General features: G+C 43.4%; 1 protein-coding gene and 1 non-coding gene across 6 annotated transcripts in view; both read right to left on the bottom strand.

The window, feature by feature from the left end:
• Positions 1 to 21,161, bottom strand: part of MIA2 (MIA SH3 domain ER export factor 2) — a 551,575-nt gene that overhangs the window by 165,809 nt on the left and 364,605 nt on the right. The gene's annotated exons all lie outside the window — the stretch shown is intronic.
• LOC138260558 (U5 spliceosomal RNA) lies at positions 7,789 to 7,904 on the bottom strand. The gene has a single exon (XR_011198870.1). It is a non-coding gene; the product is annotated as a U5 spliceosomal RNA (small nuclear RNA).

Genomic DNA, 21,161 nt, shown 5'->3' with positions numbered 1-21,161 from the left:
ATATAGGCGCCACCCCGGTGCATTGACATCAGTTTCTATTTATGACATTCAATGACAGAAGCGCAGAGCCATGAAGAACACTGACCACTGGTATGTCAAAACTAGGGCCCTGAAAGGGAGTCCCAATCTCTAGAAATCAGTTTGCTGAGCGAGGAGCTTGGGTGGATCGGTAAGGAATCTGCAACTAGATATTTTCTTTACCAGATAAGACATTACCGAAGGTAAGTAACTTGTCCATTTGATAGAGACATCTAGTCAAAGATTCCTTACCTTAGAATAGATACCCAAGCAATACCATCCCAGGAGGTGGGACTGCGAACTAAGATCATACTAGAACGTTCTGTAAAACTGAACGGGCAAAGTGCTGTCCCTATGGGCCAGACTGTCCAGGGAGTAGTTTTCGGTAAACGTGTGCAAAGATGCCCACGTTGCTGCCTGACAGATGTCAAAGACTGGAACTCTGTACGCTAAAACAGTGGTCGCAGCTTTAGATTTCGTAGAATCATCACACAGGCCCTCAGGGGGTTGCTTCTTAACCAGTGCGTAGCACATTTTAATGCAGGGAACTACCCATCTGGAGATGGTTCTCTTCTGCACTGCCCGACCTTTCTTTGCACCCACATAACCACAACCAGGCAGAACTCTTTGGTACCATCAAGGTAGAAAGCCAATGCTCTTTTTGGGTCCAGGTGCTGGAGTCTCTCCTCTTCCTTATTAAGATGCAGGAGTGCGTAAAAAGTAGACAAGGTGATGGATTGGCCTACATTAAAGAGCCTAACTGTACCTTCCTCTCTGAGAAGTGACAAGTAATGCTCCATCATCCAATCATAGTATGGTGGCATGGATGGAGGGGAAGTCTTGAAGGGGAGGAAATAGCCCCTTAGGACTATCTGCAACACCCACCTGTCTGACGTGATGGATTTCCAGCACAGCAGGTGATGGTGGATCCTGCCTCTGTCTGGTCCCTGGTGGGGAATGGTCAAATTAGGAGGGTTTGGAGGAGACTACCGGGGGCGGTGGACTGCCCAGACCGCTGGCTCCCTGATCCACAAGGATGGTGGATCCTATGTCACGGGCCACCCAGAGGCTGAGCAGCTTGCGCGGTACAGTGGCGGGAAGGAAACGGATGTGGATGGGTGCGCCTTCCGTAGCCACAAAAGCCGTGAAAAGCAGACTGAGGGAGACGAGGGGCCACCGCAAGGCTTAAAGACCCGACCGCAGCATGAGAATCCTTGAAGAGCTAGAGCACCGAGTCTACTTTCTATCCGGTGAGATGGGTGCCATCAAAGGGCATGTCTATAAGATGAGCCTGGACATCCCCTGAAAAGGCAGATATCCTCAACCATGTATGGTGACCCAAGAACACTGTCGAAGCAACCACTCTGCCGAGTAAGTAGGTCATGCCCAGTCTACGTCAGATCGTGAACTTTGCTGTGTCTTTCCCATCAGTAACTGCTTGGGAAAGTACAGCCCATGCCTCCTCCGGGACCTGTGGCAGCACCTGTGCAACCAGATCCCACAGCGTGTTGGAATAACAGCCCCAAGAGGCATGTGTGTTCACAGACCGCAATACCAGGCTGGCGGAAGGAAACATCTTCTTCCCAAGTGTGTCCAGCCTCTTGGATTCCATATCCTGGGGTGCGGAAGGGAACATGCTGTGGGTGGTGGGGGCTTGGATAACCAAGCTTTCAGAGGTGGGGTGTTGCATCAGGAAATCTGGGTCATCTGGTCTCAGGTGATTGCGGCAGGCACTTTTCCTGTTTTAAGTGGCCCCTGTGCTGGGTTTTGACCAGGTACCCAGTAGGACATTGTTAAGGGCCTCATTAAAGGGAAGCAGAGGTTCAGAGGATGAAGCCCCAGGCAGAGGCAACTCTGTCAGGAGGTCAGACCTAACTGCCACCGAAGGCAGCTTAAGGTCCAGGACCTCGGCTGCTCACTGCACCACCACAGAATATGAAGCTCCTTCCTCCATAGCCACGGTAGCAGGAGATAGCATTCCTGTATCTGGGGTGGTATCCAGTCCACTGGCTTCTCCCAGGTCCGTACGCAAGTCAATGGGGTCTTGGAGCTGGTATTCCAAAGGGTCAAGTTACCCCTCCTATTCCTCACCGTAGCCTAGCCCAAAGGAATAAGGCTCAGACATAGAGGGCAAGGCCTCTGTCAGCGCCAGATTCAGCTCCATATCGGAGTCGACAATGAGGATTGGAGCCACACCACTCTGAGGCACAGGAGGCTCTGGGAGCGATGACGTAGGGGCTGACGCTGGGTAAGGTTGAAGTGGTGTGACCAGCAATCATCCAGATTCAGCAAGGGATCCATGGGCACCCCTCAGAGCCGAGGCCAAAACCGCCGGTGCAGAATCCAAAGGGGCCCATTCTGACTCCACTGGGCCCAAAGGCGTGCCAGCAGAGTTGAATTAAAAATGAGGCGCATGGCCTCATAAAACTTCTTGAGTTGGGCAGGGATCACTTCGACTCCCGGAAACTCGGGGAGGTGCAGAGTAGGCCCAGACACATGCTCCGCGCAGAAGGAGGCCTAGATCGACAAAGGTCCCTCATTTCGTCTGATGGGGTGAAATCGAAGCGCAATTCACTATCTTTGACTTCTTATGCCTCGACTTACTTGATTGCCCAGAGGATTTGGAGTGGGATGATCCCAAGACCTTCCTCTTAACAGAGATCGGGACTTACGTGAAGTCAAGCACCCGCTCCCTCAAAGCTTCACGCACAGCACTTCGAATAGGACTCCAAACATCAAAGGCACACAAGGTTCAGACCTGTCACAGACATCGCCCAATGACAGGATCCACAGGGTTTGAAACCCTTGACTCTCCAAGAGTAGAAATACACTTCCGGCATGGACGACGCTGATGACGGAAGCTGAGGCAATTGACACCACCTAACGGAGCACAGGGGTACTGCTCGACAAAAATCTCCAGATCCAGACTGACACCTGGGGACATTCTAAGATAAGGAATCTTCAACTAGAGATCTCTATCAGATAGTAAAATGACAAAACCAAAGGTGTTTGAACATTACAAGAATATCATAAACACATTATAATGGAATATTTGGCAAATACGTTTGGGCCTTTCTCATGAACACCTTCATTACAGCTTGAATTGTGTACATGTGCTATATTAATGCAAAACTGTTAGTGGAACTGTATTACCAACCAGGATGCATGCTTAGTATATTTGGCTTTAAAGGAACCACAGTATCATGCAACCTCATCTAAAAAAAGAATAACAAGCTGATTACGACCAGTAGGATCTTCTCATAAAAATTAAGCTATGTCCAGGCAGATACCCCAACAATGTTGGGTGTGAGCAGTAAAACAACAATGAAGAGTATTGCTTGAGGAAGCAATGTATCAACATCCCAAATTATAACCAACCACGAAAGTCAATGGACAGTGAGACAAGTGGATATTTGCATAGTGAAGGGTTATTTATTTTCCACCCCGAGTCACTGAAGCATGAACTCTGTGAAGCTGCTCCTACTCAAACTGCATCCCACATCACGACTTATCAAAATCAGCATTTGATTCTCACCTAAGTGGATTCTGTTTCCAAGGCATAGTTACTCAGTTACTTTTCAGCCTCTGGAGGTTTGCTCTGCCTCCTTCCCTTGATACAAAAGGTGAACTAGTCACATGCTTCATCCCTGGTGCTTAATGGGAACATTTGATGACATGCACTAATAATTCCCTGAGGCTAGTATAACAGAAATCAATAACACATCTTAAGCAACCAAAGATACTGCTGAATGGTGACCAGAAGCATAAAACGTTTTAGGTCCTGACTGTGTTGAAAGACTTCTTGTGGACCATACCAAAAACAGAAGAGTGGGCTTACAACTAGCCCACTGCTTACCACAGGTCGACACTATTGTCACTCATTTGCTTGTTTCTTATTTGATGAGTTTCCTTCCTCATCTTCGGTTTGTCCATTCCCTACAAAGTAGGTTTTTTAATCACCCTTTTGATTGGATAACTTGTAGAGTTGAACTAATCTTCTTCAAGGAACTATTTTTTGTGTTACTTTAAGAAGTTCATGAGAAGGTTGTGTTTTCTTACTCTCTCAACTGTGTGTTCCTCCCAACCTCAAATATCCGCCTCATTTCCTGTATGCTCAGTGTTTCTCCCTCCACCTCTCCGACCTCAAGCTTCTCCGTTGCCCGCCCCACACTTTCCTTTGCTCCCACCCCATCCCAGACTTATGCCTACTCGCTTCTCCAATGCTCTGCCACCAGTCCTGGCACACAGCTTCTTTCCTGATTTTTTTGGTGGCCAAGCAGCTACCGTTTGCTGACTGACCGCTTCTTCTTTTTTTTATTTGCTCAAAACGGCTTTGCCATCTTGGAACATAAATAAAAATAATGAACAAACTTGTGTCCATGTCCATGTCATTCCACAGGCATGCATGGTGATGTATTCACGCACATATTTCATCACACAAGCTTTTCCTTTTGACAAAGCTGTACAGAATTTACAAAAAGACCTTAGCAAAGCCAAGGGGTCCAAGAAGCTATGAGTATCTGCCTTGCTAATGCTTGTTCTATTGGTAAATAAGTATTACTTCTTTCCTAGAAGGGATTTACACATAAATATTACTCATAGGAAAACAGGTTTGTGCTGTATAAAGCTTTTTTCCATGAGTAAGTATATATAACTCCTGGAAATTCACAAGTAAATACACCTACTTCTGCAATAGGACACCGGTATTCACAAAAAATCAGTAGTAAATCAACCCTGAATATTCATGTGTCGTTGACATCTAAGACATAATACACAAATACTGACTGAAAACTGGCTTGTGACTAGGCTTAAAGTGTCCAGCAGGTCAATAAAATTAAAAGTGGTACATTAGCAAATCATTTAAATCACTTCTTGAAACAGGTTTGTGGCTACAGTAATTGAGAAGTAAATATGTATGGTATTACACACAAGTCAACAATAGTGAAGTGGGGTGATATTGTAATTCATCACATATCTGGATGTAAACGGAGTTCATAAATTGGTTTATTGATGTAATTATACCTTTGGCCTTCTGTTTACAATCGTGCTAAACAGGAACATAAATATTCTTAATCACAGAGATAAAATTGAGTTTTCAGATCTAGGCAGTGGTTGACAGTTACGAAAAATGTATGCTGTAGATGTAGAGAAATTCATTTAAAACTATTTTTGATTAATAATGAGTGGAACCACACAATGTGGCTGCCCAGTTAACCCCTTCTGTGCCGCGGACGTAATGGTTACGTCCCGCGGCACAGAGCTCCTGTGCCGAGGACGTAACCATTACGTCCTCGGCACGGAGCCCGGAGGGAGCACTAGCACCTGGCCCACCCACACAAGTGAGGTATCATTTTTACCGGGAGACTTGGGGGAACGCTAGGTGGAAGGAAATTTGTGGCTCCTCTCAGATTCCAGAACTTTCTGTCACCGAAATGTGAGGAAAATTTGTTTTTTTTTGCCAAATTTTGAGGTTTGCAAAGGATTCTGGGTAACAGAACCTGGTCAGAGCCTCACACGTCACCCCATTTTGGATTCCCCTAGGTCTCTAGTTTTACAAAATGCACAGGTTTGGTAGGTTTCCCTAGGTGCCGGCTGAGCTACAGGCCAAAATCTACCGGTAGGCACTTTGCAAAAAAACACCTCTGTTTTCTTTCAAAAAATGGGATGTGTCCACGTTGTGTTTTGGGGCATTTCCTGTCGCGGGCGCTAGGCCTACCCACACAAGTGAGGTATCATTTTTATCGGGAGACTTGGGGGAGCGCTGGGTAGAAGGAAATTTGTGGCTCCTCTCAGATTCCTGAACTTTCTGTCACCGAAATGTGAGGAAAATGTGTTTTTTTAGGCACATTTTGAGGTTTGCAAAGGATTCTGGGTAACAGAACCTGGTCAGAGCCCCATAAGTCACCCCATCTTGGATTCCCCTAGGTCCCTAGTTTTCAAAAATGCACAGGTTTGGTAGGTTTCCCCCCAGGTAGGCACTTTGCAAAAAACATCTCTGTTTTCTGTCAAAAAATGGGATGTGTCCACGTTGTGTTTTGGGGCATTTCCTGTTGCGGGCGCTAGGCCTACCCACACAAGTGAGGTACCATTTTTATCGGGAGACTTGGGGGAACATAGAATAGCAAAACAAGTGTTATTGCCCCTTGTCTTTCTCTACATTTTTTCCTTCCAAATATAAGAGAGTGTGTAAAAAAGACGTCTATTTGAGAAATGCCCTGTAATTCACATGCTAGTATGGGCACCCCGGAATTCAGAGATGTGCAAATAACCACTGCTCCTCAACACCTTATCTTGTGCCCATTTTCGAAATACAAAGGTTTTCTTGATAGCTATTTTTTTACTCTATTTGCTATATTTCAGCAAATGAATTGCTGTACACCCAGAATAGAATGAAAACCCACTGCAGGGGGCAGCTCATTTATTGGCTCTGGGTACCTAGAGTTCTTGATGAACCTACAAGTCCTATATATCCTCGCAACCAGAAGAGTCCAGCAGACGTAACGGTATATTGCTTTCAAAAATATGACATTGCAGGAAAAAGTTAAAGAGTAAAACTTATAGAAAAATTGCAGTTTTTTTCACCTCAATTTCAAATTTCTTTTTTTCCAGTAGTTTTTTCTGTAGGAAACCCTTGTAGGGTCTACACAAATTACCCCTTGCTGAATTCAGAATGTTGTCTACTTTTCAGAAATGTTTCGGTTTCTGGGATCCAGCATTGGTTTCACGCCCATTTCCGTCACTGGCTGGAAGGAGGCTGGAAGCACAAAAAAATCGTAAAAATGGGATATGTCCCAGTAAAATGCCAAAATTGTGTTGAAAAATTGGGTTTTCTGGTTCAAGTCTGCCTGTTCCTGAAAGCTGGGTAGCTGGTGATTTTAGCACCACAAACCCTTTGTTGATGCCATTTTCAGGGAACAAAACACAAGCCTTCTTCTGCAGCCCCTTTTTCCCATTTTTTTTTTTAAAAAAACGAAATTTTCACAGTATTTTGGCTAATTTCTTGGCCTCCTTCTGGGGAACCCACAAAGTCTGGGTACCTCTAGAATCCCTAGGATGTTGGAAAAAAAGGACGCAAATTTGGCGTGGGTAGCTTATGTGAACAAAAAGTTATGAGGGCCTAAGCGCGAACTGCCCCAAATAGCCAAAAAAATGCACAGGAGGGGGAAAAGGCCCGGCAGCAAATGGGTTAAAGAGGACATCTGCATTTAATCCATTTATGGACAAAGATAATCGCTGAAAGATTTTTAACATTGGTGAAAAATAACGCAAAGAAACCTGAAACCAATTTAAACAGAAAACAAAGAGCCAGATTTAGGAAAAATGTGGTTGTGAAAAGCAGTTACAATCTGTGCACCAATTTTTTGTGACTAATAAATTATTTTGTGTACCAACCTATACACAAGTAGGTTGGTTCCCAAATAACAAATGACACAATCCAACCTACCTTATTAAAAATCATGAGGTAGGTCGCACATAAAATCTCAATAATCAATGAGAAAGGAGAAACAAGAGCCGATCCAGAAATAAAACAGACGTGATACAGTTACGTGTTTCATTTAACAATTGTTCCATCCTTACCTGTTATATATCGCTCCTTCCCACATGATAGTGGATCCTTTCGGATAATATGGAGTTTTTTGTGCAGCATGTGTCCTTCTTATATGCCATGTAACAGGGATGGATAACAAAAGAATGTTGTCACACTTGAGGAACAAGCAAATAATCAATCTGTCTATTATCTAGTTATACTTTAGTTTACTAAATAAGGCTTACACTGAACTTGGCAGGGCTTTCAAAAATTGAGTGAAACTCTTAAAATGTTCCTCTCCACGGAAATCTTTAGTAAAATGCGAAAGATTTATTTGGTTTGAAGAGATACTAGAGCAGCGGTTCCCAACCTGTGGTCCGCGGACCCCCAGGGGTTCGTGACACATTCCAGGGGGGTCCGTAGGTCTCGAATGCCTTCTCTCATCGAAAACGCCCACACACCCTCACAGCACCCAAAAGCTGTGAATGACAGCATTGTGGCAGCGAGACTAAAATAAAATCAGGCCAATCACCATTCATCCTTAGGTGCAAAAGCTGAACGGTGATTGGCCTCATTTTATTTTCTGTCTCCATCATGCTCACACGGCAGCGCTAGGTGTCACCCTTGTGTTTGGGCCCAGCCCCGAGCATTTTGATGCCCCTGTGCAGAAGAGCTGTGCCCCTTGTTGTTTTGAGGCTGAACAGCTTTCGTGCACGTCAAGGCCTGGGCAGGCACTTCTCCTTCTGAAAACCTGGGCACCTCGAGAGAGAGAGAGAGAGAGAGAGAAACACGCGAGTGCTTTCAAATGTATCACTACACCACATAAAGTTGGCAGAAGCATATATGATGACATTTCTCCAAAAGGCTTAAATGCTATATATGTTTGTATTTCCGGCTTTATTTTCTCCTGACGGAGATCATAAAGCCTCCTTTACAATGCCACAGAAAGCATTTACAAGATCAGCCAGTGTAAAATCCACCTTTCCCTCCTTGCAGGTGAGAGCGCCAATCAGAAGCCACGTTAAGGCTTGTCGTTCTAAGCGTGAGGGTCCAGATGGTACAAAGCCGTCCCCCCAGGTTATGTTATATACGTCTGCACTATTTCTGTACCTGCAGATACGGGTCCTCCTGTTCACAGGGACTTGGAAGTGTGGTCCTATGATAAAAGGTGTCACATACATTTTCCGTTATTAACATTGCATGCCAGGAGCCTGACTGAGCTGCTGAGAAAATGCGTGTATATTTTGGTATATATCATACCCTCTGTAGAAAATCAAGACAAGATGCCTCCTTTAGAGATCTTATGTTCTTGCATCTCAGGTGTGAGTTGCCTTTCAAGTCCACTATTTTCTGGCACTCGTTACTTTGCATTTACAATAGAGCAACTCAAAACCACAAGTACCAGAATGCAAAGTGAATAAATACGTGTGTGACTGGGGATAAATCACAAGAGACTCCGAGACAACTTGTCATCTCTAGAAAGAATATTTGTTCCTCGTTCAAGCCTCGGTGGCAACATGCGACTGCATGGAACATAAATGCCCACAGCGGAGATGGGCCACCTTAGCAATTTAAAAAGTCATTATAAATGGTGGGTTGCATGTCAGAGTACAAAGTGCTGATGGCTAGAAGGCCACAGTTAGCTGCGATGGTAAACAAGACAAGGGCCCTTCCATGTTTGCAGAAATAAATAGTAAGACTCTGAGTACCACAATGCAGAAGGGTGAAAGCTTTAAAAAAACATAGCTGGCAGATGTGTAGCACCGCTAGATCTGAATAAAAGGCTATAAAACATGCCAAAGTTTGTGACCTCTGTCAAACAGCCAAGATTGGCACAAGGCAACAGACAAGGCTTGGTACTATATGGCACCTATCAGTGCATGACTACAAGTACGAGAATACAATGGGATGCGAGTTAAAACGATGTCACATGCTACAGGGGGCATCTTTGCAGCTATGAGTGCAGGGCTACCCACTGGGCCTTCCATTTGTATGAGACCACAGCAAAAAAAACAAAAAAACAGTAGGGATGGAGAATGAAAATAAGGCTGTTTACGTTAATGAGTTTAAAACGGGTATACAATGGGACCTTTCAGTAACTGCTTACCTGCTGACAAGCACTTATCATCCTTTCTTAATGTTATTTTGAGAAGTTGAGCATCTTTCCATAAGTGTGGATTCCTGCATACTTCACCTTAGGTGAATCATACTACCAATAACGACCAGGGCTATGGCACACAACAGAAAATTGTGTCTTGGCGAATGCCCTACACATTGTACAAATTGCTTGGGCATCCCTGGTTGGGAACCACTGAACTAGAGTACATGTTTCTTGGCCGCAATCTGAGGTGCCAGGAAACACCGTTCCAGACTGTCAGGGTGATTTAGTTTACTAAGTTCATCTTAGACAACCCTTTAATATACAACCAACTTACAATAATTGTTGTCAGGGCACAAGTCCTAAAAAAAGAAGTGGGGGGGATGACTAACCAAGTTAGACAGTATATAAGTGCCATCATGGTGCGTGATATCACAGGATATGACATCATGGTGTCTGATGTCGTAAGTGGCATCACAGGAAGTGACCTCACAAAAAGTGGCATTACAACCCATAACCTCTGATCTTAAGATCTCACACATGCTTAGCAGGTCTAGAAGGAGTACATTTGAGCGAATTACCAAATTTAACTAATGTGATTTTGGTTGGAGTTGTGGCAAAGAAATAACAGAACTCTGATACAAAATCTAGGCCTCAATTTCAAAATTTATTTTTTGAAATGTCTGCCACAAAGAAATTGACAAAAAGAGAAACTCGGAAATACATTTTTTATGCTTAATTGGTTGCAAAGACCTCATTTGAAAAAATCTTAAGTGGTTAAGGCACCGGCTGCAGAGAGCTTTGTATGCCCCTTAAATCTCAGTGAATAATAAAATGGTAACTTATCTCTGGGGGTTAACACATTTGCTTGAGAGATGTGTCTAGTCCCAGTTTTGAATCCAAGTGGCATAGAGGGTTAACATGCCTCCTGCAAAGCACAGGTAATATGCAGATGACAGTTGTTTTAATTTTTATGTAGATAGGGAAATGGGCTACTGCTTTTAACACAAACATCCTTTTGTTACTTTAGTTCAGAAATTGTAATCCCTCTATTATAGCACAGTGAGCCATGAAGGGCACGTGATTCTTACACCCTGTAACCCTCACTAGCCTATGTAACACATCCTGTACATAGATTTACACTTGTATGATTTATTGTCAATGTATAATGTGCCCATGTGATGTAAGGCACTCTGACAGCTTGCTCTGGTATAAGTAGTGCCATAAAAGAAATTTAAAAGTGATATTTAAATTACTATCCGTGTAAATACTGGAACAGAACTACACAACTGACATTCTTTCAGTGTATGCATATTTCTTATATACAGGGACCGAACAGATTCAGAATAATGCCTCTCCTAAGTACCAGTGAAGTGACAAAAGGCTGTGTGCCTTTGTTTCACCTCTATTGTATTCGCAGGTAGGTGTGAGGCGCAGACAGCTCCAGTGAAAACAAAAGGAGGCCTGATGGACACTTTAGTTTGGCCTTTGTTTGGCCCTTGCTTAAATTTGGTATAAAAAAGTCCACTCACTGTCGCCAGCATGTTGCTGCTCATAAGGAATGCAGACAACGCACAGGACATCCAGAATGCGTTGCAGTGTTTAAACATTATACCGGAACGAGTTCAGCATATTACAGTGCAGTATAACTACTTGGCAGGGTGGTGAAAATAGTGGGTGGATGCCGTGTACCCACGTGTACCCCCGAATTGTGCCCTCATTGTTGTAATCCGGTACATTGATTAAACACTTGCTGTCACAAAAAGAAACAACAGGAGGACTCAGAAGTGACACGGAATTATGGATATGTAAATTTGGTCGTAGGTCACGTGACAGGAAAGGCTGCACCACAATAGTTTTTTTGTAATGTCGGCTCCTTTAATTCTGCACATATTGAATGGTGCCTCACACTGGCTTTTGTGAGGACCGGTGGCACCCAAGAAGAGGATTTTTATCTGCCTCGTTGCTATTCTTTCTTAGACAAGAATGAGCCAGTTTGTTTTGTACTTGAAGCCTATAAGGCTGCATCAGCTGCTGTAACAAAACAAGTATTGGCAAAGAGGAGCGAGTTGGAGCTATTAGCACTGTAAATTCCTAACTTGACTGTTCTTGCCACATAAATTGAAAATGAAAAGTAAAACAGTTGACATAAGAGTCGATTCAAAGCGCCACAGCTGCAATAAGCACGAGCGCAAAGGAGAGACACAAAAGAAAAAAGAAGTTCACTTGCAGTCAAACGTATCGGCAAAAGTGCAATTATCCATGTAACAGCGTCGATGACCAAGGCGGTAACAAAACTGCCTCAAGGAGGGACAAATGTAAAGCATTTACCAATGATAACAAAGGATTATTGATGGACAAGCCCATGAATGAGTGATAGTGATGGGCGTGTGGTTGGCGTGGTTAAAAGCCCACCAATTACAACACGTCAGAGTGCTTGCAAGCTCGACCTAAAAAGGGTTTTGCAACCTCTCTAATTTACCAATTGGGAGAGTTTGTGAACTCTAAAACTCTTGGTACATCGGGCTCATATGACAGGGGTCGCTCAGATAAAAAGATCATAATAATGTTCTCTAACAACGTGCCTTGTACAAATCAAATTTGCCTGTATTTTAAGTGACCATGTTTTTTCATGAACTAGATATCAAGGCATTTTCCCATTTCATATCAAAAATGTTTTTCCTTTTAGACTTTATAAAATAAAATTAATTTCTAATGATGAAGTAGAATATTTGCATATTCTAATTCCACTGATTTACATCTTTATTTTTCAAGACAAAAACATGAAAGGTGCTTTTAGTCCATTAACCAAATGCTACAGGTCTGTAATTTAGACCCTAGAACGCAGTTCTATCAAACAAAAGGGGTCCAAATTTAAAACAATGAACATATCTATTAGTTTCAATCACAACTCGCACAAGATTACGCTTATCTAGTGATTCACAACACCCTGTAAGGATGTGGAGCCCCAGATACTCCTTCAGTTGATACTTCATATGCTCCATAATAGGCCACGTCCTATCTGGACTCTTCAGCCTGGATGGAGACATACTAAAAAGTATGAAGTAACTGAAGACCCAGAACTGAAAACCGTGCTCTTCCAAGTCTCCTGTACACAAACCAGTATCTCTGGGTTATCCTGTTTATTTCTTTACTCCCCCCCTCTGTGGCTTGTCTTAAGCCTATGACAGTTGATAGGCATGGAGTCACACACTTCCACAGATTGCTTCCTGAGCACAGACCATCATTAGTTTGTAACTTTATTGACTACACTCCCCGCTTAATACTACTGCCATGGCTGACCAGTTTCCTGCAGGGCTTAACAAAACGAAACACTTAAATATATAAATAAGTAATGTATTTCAATCGCTGTACCAATCTCTTTGGGGAAGGAGACTATTTTTCCTTTTCAATCCCTCCAAGCTGAAATGTAAGTATTCATATTAAAGACAGACCAATTCAAGGTGTGTGCATACAATCACCATCCCACGTGGCAGAATGCCAAACAGTGGCCTGGATCTTTAACTACAATCACTCCATCATAGTTTGCAGCAGAATGCCAAACAGTGGCCTGGATCTTTAACTACAATCACTCCATCATAGTTTGCAGCAGAATGCCAAACAGTGGCCTGGATCTTTAACTACAATCACTCCATCATAGTTTGCAATGACTGTCTTTTCTGTATGAATTACAATCAGATCAGGCTAGGATACCTCCACTAACAGGCTTCAGAGCACATTTTCCTCTTCAAAGGAAGCTTGATGGGACCTACTGAATCTTCCATCTTTCTTTAGATAATTTGCCAACTTGAGTAATGATATCAACTGTTATTTACACTGCTTAGTAAGGACACCACTGCAACATTAAGCAACATATACAAACAAGTTATTATTGTTATTGTCCATGCCACATTTGTAGAATGAATAAGAATCTCCCATATCTCTGATCTTTTGGGGTTCTACTTAATCTCCTTGAAATATATATAATAGCATTAAATTAGGAGTATACTTAACCAGTGTATGTTATATTCCATTACATATGTTAACCGTTATCTATCATATATATTATCATATACATATCATAATATAAAAGGATCACTATTGCAGAACATACTTTATTCAGTTTGACCAATTTTTTACAATAATGCACCATGTTAAATCTATCAAAGGGACCAGATTAATGCACAAATTATGGCTACACTTCGATGTGGAGTTTTCATGAATGTCTTAACATGTTTATTACTCCCAATAATGTTTGATGTTACTGGTTTGTGCAAACTTCATTGTCATGATTCAAAATACTGCTAATTTAAATACATTTTCTGGCCCAAACTGTTGGAGGTAGACAAAGGGCCATAAAACTGCCACTAACCTTTCGTCAAGAGCCATTTTCTTTCAGTAAACAGTCATGAACATCAATAATAGCCGGTCGTTATGACAGTTTTCGCAACAACATATGCTTTCTGGGCTTCTCCGAATGAACAGAGGGACCAAACACAGAATTATTCCTGGAGAACATGTTGCTGAACACTTTTCTTCCGAGCAAAGTTGCAAAGCTCTTCTCCACTGAAAGGGTACACCAAGTCCCCGGGCTTCCCCCTGAGGCCAGAAGCTGCGCTGTCCCCATCACTGCAAAGCTGCTAAACTATAGGAACAGAGACCACATATTGCAATTATTCAGGTCCAAGGGCACCAAGCAATTTGAAGGGTGCTACAATTACAGCTCATCTGGACTATACGGTATAGGTACATCATGCTGAAACCCCTACATCATTATTAAATAACAGTTTTGCGCATAGAGCTGAAATCTGATCTCCTTTTCCCTGCCAAGTTGCATGTGAGGAAGCTGGGGCCAGGAGCTCCCACCAGCGGATGACCCACCCTTAGGAGGAGAGGGAACACAGGAAACTAAGAAAGAGACTAAGTTGAAAACAACGGGGTTGCCCCACACGACACACAGGCAGCCATGGAAAAAGCGCAGGTAGTGGCTTATGTGCAACTTAACCAGAATATTTTTTAGGTCCTGGCAGGGTTCAAAATCAGACTCGGGCTCTAATGGGTTCCATGACTCTGGTGCACTGATGGAAGGACCGCTCCCAATGTCCCACTTGGCAGACGCACAAACCTGATGGGGCGACCAAGACACTGTTTTGTGCTGTGGTTACCCAAAGCACGCAAGTATGGCGGCCCAGGATGGGGCTAGCAGGGTAGTCTAGCAGAGGGGCTGGCACTATTGGGCCACCTGGGTCCTCTCTTTCACTGGAGCATGTTAATGGTTACAGATCACTCCACTCATAACTCCAGATTTGGACATGATTTTTTTATTGTCAGTTGAATATTTAAGCATGCATTTATCACAGCAGACTGGCAGCATCCCTGTTAATCACACCACCGGAGGAGGATTGTTGGGAATGTTTTTGTTAAAATTATTCGGTGAACAGCAAGAGGCAAGGCACTCAGACACATTAGTTAGGGGGGCAGTTAGGCCCTGGGAAAGGTCCCGAGCTTGGTGCAACAAGGTGGTTGGGTAACAAATGAAGGAGACATTGGAGGCATGGTGGCCGATACCGGGCTGGGAAGCATCTCTAACAGAGTGGGATGTGTGGGGTAGCCAAGACTCCAGCATACAATGTGTGGAAATGGAATATTCGAACAGCAAAAAGTATACATGCACCTCAAACATGAAATTGACATAGCGCGTTTACAAGAAACACACTTGGTGCTTTCTGAACCTCAGATGGTATGCAAGAGGTGGAGGTTGCAAATATATGGCATGATCCTTCTGGGCGTTTGAAAGTGGTGTGCTACTCTGGGTCGCGCCTGGGGTCCTATTTCCCCGGTTGCATCTAATAGTGGAGGGCCGCTATGTGGTGGTAGAGCGATGCTAAAATAGAGACCCACTAACTTTGACAGACCTATACGCCCCAAACACCAATCACTAAGACTTTCTGATAGGACGACACCGGCGTTACTGCGTTACACACATGCGCCTTGCATATGTGGAGGTAATTTTAACTGTGTCCCAGATGTAGAACTAGACAGATCAGCCCCGTTTCCCCAGCAGAAGGCACATGCCCTAGAATGACGCAACATTTTCAATGCTGGATAGAAAGTTGGTGAGCATATGAGACACTGAGGATGATGCACTCCACCCTTAGAGAATACTCATTCTATTCCTCAGTAGACGATGTCAATACACAGTTAAATCTGTTCTTTTGCACTGACACACTAAGCATACGTATAAAAGACACAGAGTACCTGGCACATACCATCTCTGACCACTGGTTGCTTAAAATGACTCTCAAACTGGGATGGGTTTGAGTGAAAATCGCGACCTGGAAGCTCCGAAACAAGGCATCACACAAAGCACCCTTCTGTAAGTTAATAGGGACATGCATAACACAATACTTCACTGAAAACGAGGCGTCATCCTCAACCAGAGCCACAGAATGGGAGGCCTTGAAAGTTATGCGGTGCCAATGCATAACAACCACATGGGATAGGTACTACTAAGGAATACTTCTGACATTGAGCGTGAAATGAGCCAGACGGAAACCAACACTACCCGCGACATTGGACCGCCTGTTGGAGCTCTGCCAAACACACACAGAACTCAGTGACAGGATAGGACTAGGGGGAATATATAGCCCGCAAGCCCGAAGATGAAGAGAGGGCCAGACATCTGCAGGTGGGAAGGGCTGTAGAGGGGAGAAACAGCGCATGCACTAACAGTGTGATTAGATTTGCTACAGGTAACATACTTAACACCCATTAGAGCATAACTTCGGCTTTTGCAGGTTACTGTAGTGTTCTAAATGGGGGCGAGGGGGCGTGTTCAACGTGCTCCAGACCACCCAGATGACTACATTCAGGGGATACCCATCAACCCGCCTTAACCATTTAAAACGCAGTGAATTAGAAGAACCGATATGAATAGAAACTCAACCATAGCTCACATGGCGAGAAATAAGATACCGAGCACAGACAGTATGCCATCGAAGTTAACTCCACATACAGGATGCAGGTAGTGCTGACATTATTAGGGGTATATAAAGAGGCGAGGGAAGCAAGCCAACTCCTGGAGTCAATGAAAGAAGCACTGACAGTTGCACTACCCAAACAGGGGCGAGACCCCACAGATGTCCAATCATATAGGCCGGTATCACTGCTCAACTTAGACTACAAGATACTGGGGAAAAGACTGGCAAATAGATTTCTACCAATGGTTGGGACACTAGTTTACACTGACCCAAAAATGGTTTAAATTGAATAGGAAGACTTTTCTGAACATCCGCCAGTTGCTGAGTTTGATGGGATTGGTACAGCAGGTAATGATGGCTGTCTGGCAGTGTCCCTGGACAGCTATAAAGCATTTGATACTCTGTTCCTGCCCTTTCACCTGGTGGTTGTCCTTCAGAAGGTAGTCCTTTAGAGAATGGGATTCAGCCCCACATTTATGCAATGGGTCTGAATTATATATGGTCATCATATTGCCAGGGTCAACACGGGGCAGATCATAACGGACCACTTTTACATATTCCAGAGCACCAGTCAGGGATGTTCTCTCTCTGCTTATCTTTGGTCTTACTATTGAGCCTCTGCCATTCATGCATGCAATACATGACATGCTGTATCCTTATGTGCGGACAATACCTGCACAAGGCACGCAACTCTCTACCAGCATTAATGGATATCCTGGTAGGGTTTGGCCAGATGTCAGGAATCTGAATAAATTGGGCTAAGTTATCTCTGTTCCCGCTGAGCAAAGTGGAAGCAGACCACAGCAGCTCAGTAATGATAACGAGACTGAAGTGGCAGTTTGATGTACTCTACTACCTAGGAGTGAACATTTACTATACAGAGAAAGTTCCTATTGAGGGAAACCTGGGTAAGAAACTGACATCAATCCCTAGCTCCCTCCACTCCTGTTGTTCTTTACCACTATCTCTACCAGGTTGACTGGCAATAGATAAAATCCCGATACTTCCACACTTACTATACTTCTTTACGGCACTAGTGGTGAACCCCCTCTCCCCCAAACAAAAAAAAATCTTCAAAGAACTGCACAGTCTTTTGTCTCAATTCATACGAGGGACTGGGATGCGCAGGGCCGCCCTACACAAGCACAAGACGGTAACCTTGCACGTCTTCTCACACAATGTGAATGTTGCTGGATTTCCATATGCGACTCTCAGTAAGGGGCTGAATTCTTTGGATGAATGGAACACTATGATTCCTATCTAATGTTTTCCATTGCCTAAAGCAACAGTGTTCCTATGCTCTGAATTATGACATTATGATTTGTAATCTTCTTGTTTTATCTATACTGCCACCAGTGTATTCCTGAGATTTTCTTCTGTATTGTTTCAGTGTTCAAAATTACATGACTTGTAATTTATTTATTTTGCCAACGGTGTATTTTCAGACTTTCTGCAGGAAGCTGAATACTCCCACTAATGCTTAATGTGCCTTTTTCAGGACACATAATGTAATCTTTTACATGTTGTTAATTTGTTTTCACGCATTATTTTGGGGTCTGCTTTACTGTATACTCACAATTAGATTGTGGGCTCTTTATATGGGCCAGTTTCTCATCTGGGTTGTTTAGCTACATTCAATCATTATGGTTTTCTCTGGGCTCTTTCTGTAAACTCCTAACATTACAACAGTTTCTAATACTGGTAGCCATTAATTCCTCCATGAATCATGCCTTCCCTGCTTTTACACACTGGTCCCCTGAGGCACTTTTGGGAGGCCGGCAGGTGTTCTAGGTGTTTTTTTACATCCTGCACATACTTAAGCTGATCCATTCTATTTACTCAAGTCGTTTCTCAAGTCTCATGAGAGAAGCTCCCATGCTGGTGGATGTTTCCTGTAAGAGAAATTCTTTCCCTTTTCTCTTTCCGCTTCATATGCTACATGGAACCCTTTGGCCCCTTACTAACTGGCTCTGACTTTTTAGCAAACCAATTTGTTTTAGACGTTTTTGGCTAATTGATTTTAATATTGGATAACCACATTATTTGAATTATCCCTGAAGTGCGGTGTTCTCCGCACACCAGCTACCACGTTTTATTTGTGAGTTTCTGAGCCCTATTTAAACCTTCCATAATCAGTTTTCTACCAGGTGCTTGCTTAATTTTTTCCTTTTTGGGCTGTTTTTAAATTGAGCGTAGCAACGCACAAGCGCTGCTTTTCAATGTGTTGTTATTTATCTGTATGCTTCAACTACGCCCACCTGATGCCTATCACTTACATTTGTTCTTGGGCTTGCCTTGCAAAAATCCCTTGATGTCACTGGTATATGCTTTACGTTTGTTCCGCCTTGAGGATGTTTTGTCACGCCTTGCAGACTGACCATGTTACATGGATCACAGCTCCATTGCCAATATACTTCAGTGTGGTCGAACTTCTTTTTTCTTTGGTCTCTCCCCTTGGTGCTCCATGGCGGCCATGGCGCTTTGAAATTGCAAACAACGCTAACTTGATCTGCAGTATTGGAGCGCTTTTAATGAGCACCAGTTAAGACACATTGCTTCCTTTCTCTTTCCTTCGCACTTCATGGCCGAGCCAAAATGCTTTGGCTTGTTTTCTCTATTTTTGTTTTTTACAAGATGGACTTTTGGAAAAGTAAAAAAGCGCAATGTTTTTATACAGCCGAAAATGGTCCAGTTTCTCAATGTTTCTTTTATAAAATTTTTTTACTTAGCACGGTGGTGTCTTCAAGGCCACTGCGCTTTAGCTTTTAGTATTGCAGCATTTTTCAAAACTGTTTAGGGGGGTGGGGGGGGGTGTGTGCTGAGAAAGCATGTGTATTTCCAGCCACGGGTGGTTCAGTTCAATGTTTGCTAGTTTGTCTCATGCCTTGCCGTCTTGTAGCGCTTATTTTGTTATGTTTATGCTACCCTTGCTCTCGCATCAGGCATTCTCTGTCGCACCAGGTGTCTCTTACTGCAGTTCGGGGCCCATGTGAGATTACGGCATCTCGTCTCATTCTGACATTTTCGCTTTGGCCCGTCACCAACTTCACAATAATACAAATGATTTTGTCTCTGGCCTACGTTCATTGTTTCTTTCTTTCTAGATTAGAGCTTTCTGCTCCCTGTCGTTCCAGAACTCTTCTTTTCCTGGTCTCCTGTGCTCTGGCCGTTTAAAGGCCCGGCACTGCCTCTTTATCGCGGGTTCATAGTCAGAGGGTGAACCGGGACTCTGTTCCATCTGCAGGTTCCAAACGTTGCATGGTGTGGCCTCTACTCATAGTGGCTGTTCCAGGAGCAAAGTTCTGACCTTGCTGGCTCCCAGATGTGTCCAGACTCAGAAACACCACCACTGCACCTGTGCGTTTGGACTTTGGATGTCTCCCTTTGCTCATCTTGGGCCGGTTTTGTTACTCTGTCTCTAGCTCACTCATCTGCTCCTTCTCACCTCTGATTCAAGTCCACAGCCTTTCTAATTGCGATGACAAACCTAAGCTTAAAAATTGTGTCCACCGTCTTGGCGGCTTGGCTCTGCTCCAAGTGGATAGTTTTAGATGATTTCATTCATAACAAGCGCATATGCAATTACCTAAATATCATAATCAGTCCCATGTTAAATAGAGGACACATTTGCCTTCAAAAGAACAAACCTAGAGCCCCTTTTATGCAAAGGTCAGCTATAACCAAATAGTTTCTCACTTAAAAAAGGTCAAATATGGAGTCTCAGTAACCTTCGTTTTCACTATCAGAGGCACGCATAATATATTTGTCAAAAATAAAACCTTTTATTGTATGCCTTGACACAGCTGAATGAGGCGTCCTGCATTGGAAATGAGAAAGAAATTAGGTGTTGCAATTGGAATGCGCACCGAACAACAGCTGTGTAGTTTTGTGTTAATATATGTGAAAATGGGTTCTATTACACTACAGGCACTGTAAAACCGCAATGCTTTCTCTTAACGTCCCAGACAGCACATTCAACAGTGTTGCAGTGACCTTTCTCTGAAAAAAGCTCTTTTTAGGTCGAGCCTAGGAAGCAGTTTCTTACAAATGCTATTTTTATTATGATGTCCTCTAGGGGCTGTTCTAAGAATAACAGTCAAGACACTACAATAGTCGCGGTCCTTGGAAACTTACTGCATGACGTGCTATTTCTTTCTAGGTCTTCTTTGGGTCCCCACACTAAGTTAGGGGGACCCAAACTAATAATATATAAAAAAAAAAAAATTGTGTCAGAGAGGACCAAATTATGTGTCCAATTTATGTGGCAGAAAAGTCCAGTTATGCATTTACAACGCCAATAGCTCAAACTCAAGCAAATGAGAGACCTATTGTATTGCAAATGCTTGTTTACTCAGTGAATGGATGCAATACAAACCAATCACGAGTGTTACTGTCAATTTTTTGTGTGGTGCCGGACATCTTTGCAACTTTGCTCTCTTATCCGGTTAGTTTGTTCATTCTCCCTTTCTCTATTTTGCTTTGCAGATTCCCTGGAATTATCACAGGCATTTCTGACGTGGCCAAATTAATTTGTTGT

Source organism: Pleurodeles waltl, chromosome 9 (assembly GCF_031143425.1).
Source record: "Pleurodeles waltl isolate 20211129_DDA chromosome 9, aPleWal1.hap1.20221129, whole genome shotgun sequence".
Taxonomy (NCBI): Eukaryota; Metazoa; Chordata; class Amphibia; order Caudata; family Salamandridae; genus Pleurodeles; species Pleurodeles waltl.
Note: the sequence above shows the minus strand (reverse complement) of the source record. Positions and strands in the feature narration are given on the sequence as shown.